The following is a 5,951-nucleotide window of genomic DNA, read 5'->3' as shown; positions in this document are numbered from 1 at the left end:
AAAAAAAAAAAAAAAAACGAGGGAGGCTGGAATGTTGCTTCATCTGGGAAGTTATGAAAGACTTGTTGACTGCTTTGGAAAATCACATCACCGCAGCCCATTCCATTCTTGGATCCCACTCTGACACAACATTCCGGTATCAGATTGCCCTGTAGCTCTGCATGCCTGGGGGAAACAATGAGGGGAATCCAACTTACCTAGCAACAGATCTTTTCTGGAATAAGCTTTACCGCACACCCCAGCTGGCCCCAAAGCACTTGCTGTTGCTGCTGTTTCAGACGGGGTCTGTTGCTCAGCCTGGAGTACAGTGGAGAAATCATGGCTGACTGCAGCCTTGACCTCCAAGGCTGAAGTGATCCGTCCATCTCAGCCTCGCAAGTAGCTGGGACAACATTCAGGCTCCAACACCCCTGGACAATTTTTTTTAGGGGTGGGGTGTCCTTATGTTTCCCAGGCTGATCTGAAACTCTGGGTTCAAGCAATACTCACACCTCGAACTCTCAATGTGCTGGGATTAGAGGCAGGAGCCACCTCGCCAATCCCTGAACCACTTTCTTATCACAGAAAGCAGGACAGAGGAAGGTGCCTGCAAGCCCTCCTGGGGAACAGTGTGTCCTTCTCCATGCTACCCTGCTATTTCCTCCGTACCAACTGCAACATTCTTATTCTTTTTATGTAAATAAGAAGTTTGAGGATACTGCTTTTCAATCCTAAACTGTGGTTTATGGCCATAATATCTTCAACCACTTTGGGGCATTTTGGAAATTTCTGGGGGCAGCTGCATTGTTGGAATGCAAGTAGCAGGGGCTGCTTCCATTCGGGGACTGAGTGTCAGAGGCAGGCAAACGTCTTTTTCCAGAGTCTTCAATAAAAAACTGGAGTTTCTATACATGTCGCTTCCTGTAAACAGAGCGAGGCCTATATGTTGCTTCATCTGGTAACGGATAAGACTTATCGACTTCTTCAGAAATCCTATCACTGCAGGGCATTTCATTCTTGGATTCCACTCCATCACAACATTCCACCAACAATTTGCTTTGTATCTGTGCATTCCTGGGGAAAATAGAATAAGGGGAATCCAAGTGATCCACAAATGTGCTCACTTCCAGGATAAGCTATTAGCTGATGGGGAAACTTAAATGGGAGATGTTGGTAATGTGATCTCTCATGAGTTGGTGAACACACTGGCTATGCCCGTTGTTATTACTGCTGTTGCAGGTGTATCTCCCTCACCAGGCTCCCAGGACCTTCCTGGAAGTCTGGAAAAAATACCCAGTAGATCTCTGTGTCCTCGGGTTGGAACAGAGAATCTCATATGCAGAAGGAGGGCAGGGATCACTTGTGGAACTGTAGTGGTCTCTACATTGTTCAATGGCAAAACCCTGAGTTACAGAAAGGAGCAACATGGATGTCGGTGGATGTGAGGGGAATGCCACAATCCTCTGCATCAGGAGCCATGCAGCAGAGTGAGCGCAGCCTGCAGTACTGATCTCAGTTATGCCCTTTAAGGTCCCAGATTAAGTAGCCTACTGGTTAGTGTTCTACCCTTTGTGTGTGTGTGTGTGTGTGTGTGTGTGTGTGTGTGTGTGTGTGTGTGTCTGTGTATATGAGTGGGTGGAGAGAGAGTGATAGATTGAGTTTGGAGACCTAGATCATGAAAGTGTTGTGACTAGCACGTCAGCATCTCAGAGAGCAGGATGTCAGGCTGGACACCCAGGGAACAGGTGACATGAGAGCTCAAATTCAAGGGCAGTGTACAGGAAGAACTTCTTCATCTTGAGGAGGAGCCCAGTCTTCTTCTCTGAAGGCCTTCAAGGGACTGGATGAGGCCCGCCCACATTGGGGAGGGTAATTATGTTTACCCAAAGTCTGCTGATTTCAATGCCAGTTCTCATGGAAAGAAAATGCTTCACAGAGACATTTACCCTGGTCTAGTGAACATTTCTCATGTATTGTCACCTATCAAAGTTGACATAACAGCTATCTCAACATAGCCATCTTATACAAATTTTATTAATGATGAAGGGCTATCTAACAAAGATAGGTGACTTCCTAACTAAGATTCTGTCTTAACTATTTTTGTCCAGCCCAAGTGACCATTTCATGCTCAGCACAAGACTGGCTAGGAAGCTGAACAAGTCTGGCTAGGAAGCGGAAGCTGATGTGAATGCCTTCCAGGGATGAGGCAGTGGTGGGATAGTCAGGACATATATGTAAGAACAATCCCAGAGGGCACAGGTGATCCCCCTGGACATGAAGACTTTACCCTTGTTAGGGCACCCCCAGCAGGACATACAGTCGTCAGGCAGGAGCTGGCCAATGCCCCCAGTATGGCCTCCTACTGAGGGACCTTTCCCTCTAGGGATCCTCGCCCAGTCCAAACAAGTGATTTGCATCTTTGGTTTAGGAAAACTGTCAGAAGGCTGTCATTTCAGAATAGTCATTGACATGGGTACCTCCTCTTAACAAGCATGGATGACATTACTGGGTGTTCTGTGTGGGATGTTTGGGAGCTGGGTCGCCCCTCCTGTCCCATAGTCCCAGCTCTGTCAGGTGTGATCCTGGGTTCAGGATTCAGTGTGGTTTCAAAATGGGCCTTAGGGTGAGACTGTGGACTCCTCATGGACAGAGAAACCCAAAATCTGTGCTGTCACTAAGTATCTCCGATTCAATGTGGTCCTATGGGACTAGGACACTGTATTGACACCATGCTGATCCTGCCTTTGCTGCGTCTGCAAGTAATCAACCACTTCGTTCCATTTGGGCTCACTCTTCTTACCCGCCAAATTTATGAATATAAGACACGCCCAAATAACTTCACTGGCCATCCTTGTGGCCCTGTTAGCTACCACAGGACTGCTTAGGGACTGCGTGAGCTCTTGACACACTATGATACTGAATTGTGTGCTGTTGCCTCACCAGAATATACTTATTATTCATGGCATCACACACACCAAACAACTTTTCGGCACATACTGCTCACATAGGGTTGGCCTTGTCACACCTCAGTTACTTACAAATCAACTTCAGAATTCATATCATGTCTGATACCAGCTACACTACTATTTGATTTACATATTTAAATCAAATAAGTTTCTGAAGTCAAAGGCATTTAAAAAGGTAGCTTGATATTCCTACTTGAAATTCCAAAGCAGTTATGACATACTAGAGATATAGTTGTAAAAAAAAAATGGAATGAAAATATTTGAAATGTTACAGAGATTAAGGAAACATGACTCGTAAATTTATCTGCAATGTAATGCCTGCTTCCTATGTTATTTAATTTATTCTTCACAACGAGTAGTATAAATACTCTAATTTCTACTTTAGAAATGGGGAAACAGTCCGACAGGATATAAGTGTCTTGCCCACCATCTCAAGGCCAGTGTGTGAGAGGCAGGATGGAATCCCATGGCAGTGTCATCCCATAGCCTGTAAGGAGACAGTGTAGGTAGCATCCAAGTAATTTTGCTTCAGCAAGTTTCCCTGGTGCTTTCCCCTTTCTTCTACCTAAGCCCTAGTTCCTTCACCCAGGTCTATAACCTAGATAATTCTCACATATTTTGTGGCAAATGGGATATCTTAACAAAGGATGCAGATAAAGACATACGTAGCAGAATGAATGATGGAAGAGGCAGGGGAGCTTCCATGGCCTCTATGGTCATGTTATCCTCCAGGTGTTTGGCTAGGGCAGAAGCTCTCTGACCCCTGTTTTTTGGGTTTTTGATGGACGTTTTCATTCCATAGGTGTGATTGATTAACCTGTTGGCCTGCCATTAGAAATCAGCTTAACCCCAGCCCCTCTTCCTGTTCTGAAGTTTGAGGATGGGGATTAAAGTCCCAACCCTCTAAACCCTCATCCTAGAGCTACCTAGGAGGTCACAGCCATCAGTCAACTCACTAGCATACAAAAAGACATCACTATGCAAACATACTAAAAATTGTAGGAGTTGTGTGATGGTAAGCACGTTCCAGGACCAAGTATTTATTTTGCAATATCACACATGTGTATACCAGCTCAATCAGAATGCAAAGTTGCAAAAATGATACTATTTTTTTTATTCAGACAAAGTATCATCCACCCAGGCTGGAGTTGCAGTAATGTGAACCTGACTACCTGCATCCTCAACCTCCTAGTCTCAAGGGATCTTCCCACCTCAACTACTGGAGTAGCTGGTACTACACCTACATACATACATGCATACATTCATGCATTCATTCATTTATTTTTGTTGAGGGGGTTTTGCCATGTCACCCAGGCACATCTCAATCTCCCAAGGGTAAGCAATCCTCCTGCCTCCACATCCCGATAAGCTTGGACTACAGGTGTGAGCCACTGCATCTGGCCAAAAATTCCAATAGTGTCTAATATATGAGAATAAATGAACAAAAGATGTGCAATACTTCTTTGATGAAAACTGGGAAGATATATTGAGATTTTTTTTTTTTTTTTGAGACGGAGTTTCGCTCTTGTTACTTTTTTTTAAGTCAAATATCTCGGATGAATTCAGTTTACGTTGTTTCAACCTGTCTTCATTTAATCCTGTGGTTTCCCTTTCCCTACAACAGAAACATAACAGGAGGAAACATTATTAGCTTAACTGTATTCAGATGAAATTAAAGGTATGCAAAGGACACCAAAGTTTTAGTTTTATAGAATGGACTAAAACCAGAAGCCTAAGAGTCATCCTATGGCTAACATTCAACTAGACCTCTGCAGAGAACTTGAAGATACACTTCCAAGCATATAAATTAGCAACATTTTAAAAACACATCCTGCTTTTAGTGCTGGAATGAAACCAAAAGACAGTCCGAGTCAGAACACATTAAATCAAGTGAGCCTATTAAAAGGGGCTTAAAGTAGATAGCAAACATTGTGTAGAATTATACTCAGAATACAACCAGAACACACAAAAAAAACATAAGAAACAGAAGGAATTTCTGGAAGAATTCCTTCAGAAGAAATGTATAATTTAATGTTTTGGCTTGAAACTATGGTCTGGACGTCCAATAGTTTCCTGCAAATAGTCTGAAAACTATCTTTTGAGAAAACAGTGAATGTCACATTAGGAAATACATAAATGAAATGAACAGAAAGGACAGTATTTCGTTTGTTTTATCTGTATTGTGCAGAAGTGCATAATATTGCTTTGAACCAGTTTACCCTTTTTTGTCCTTTTTTAACATACACTAACCATTTGCAACAAGTTTTCACCTGTAGTCCTCATGTCAATATGAATAATGACACATTTTTCACTGAAAAGTATTCCAGTTTGTATAATTAATAAAATGATCATACAAGTTTTAAGGTATCACTATCATGATTGATATTAAAATGTGAAAGAGTTATCATAACCACTGTGGAAAAAACAGTAATGGAGTGCAAAACAAAAAAGAAGAGTAAGACATCTGGAAAAGCTAAGTATTTCCTTCTGAAAGTAACAGTTTCTGAGGGACAACTGGCAAACGTCCCAAGCTCTTCCACAGTCTTTGTGATGTTTAGAAATTCAGGTATGATGTGTATTGGGAGGTGGATCCAAGATGGCTGTTTAGGAACAGCTCAGGATTGCAGCTCCGAGTGAAACCACAGAGGGTGAGTGGATGCCACATTTTTATTGCCCACAGATTAGGAAATTCCCAGACGAAGGAGCTCCACGGGTCGCCAGCGCGGCTGTTTTGGCCAGCTCGGCTGTGTCGGCCTGCGCTGCTGCTTTGCCCCGCGTGGCTGCTTTGTCAGCGCCCTGGCGCAGCGGTTCTCCATACAAAATACACTGGTCCGGGTGCCCTTTAGGCTGGCAATTGGAGCCACGGGAAGTCACCCATTCATCTGTTTAAAAAGGGGACTGAACAGGGAACCAGGACAGTAGATTCCAGGGCAAAAGAAGCGCCACAAATCTCAGTGCCGTTGTTTAAGCCAGCACAGTGAGTCGCCGCATGGGAAAACACAGAGA

The 5,951-nt window shown here is 43.5% G+C and overlaps 1 pseudogene; it reads right to left on the bottom strand.

Annotated features, from left to right (window-relative positions):
- Window positions 1–4,537: 4,537 nt before the first annotated feature.
- The window catches only part of LOC108298287, a 16,404-nt pseudogene continuing 14,990 nt past the window's right edge, over window positions 4,538–5,951 (bottom strand).

The sequence above is a fragment of the Cebus imitator genome, unplaced genomic scaffold, assembly GCF_001604975.1.
Source record: "Cebus imitator isolate Cc_AM_T3 unplaced genomic scaffold, Cebus_imitator-1.0 Scaffold928, whole genome shotgun sequence".
In the NCBI taxonomy this organism is placed as follows: domain Eukaryota; kingdom Metazoa; phylum Chordata; class Mammalia; order Primates; family Cebidae; genus Cebus; species Cebus imitator.
This window is presented reverse-complemented; position numbering and strand designations above follow the sequence as displayed.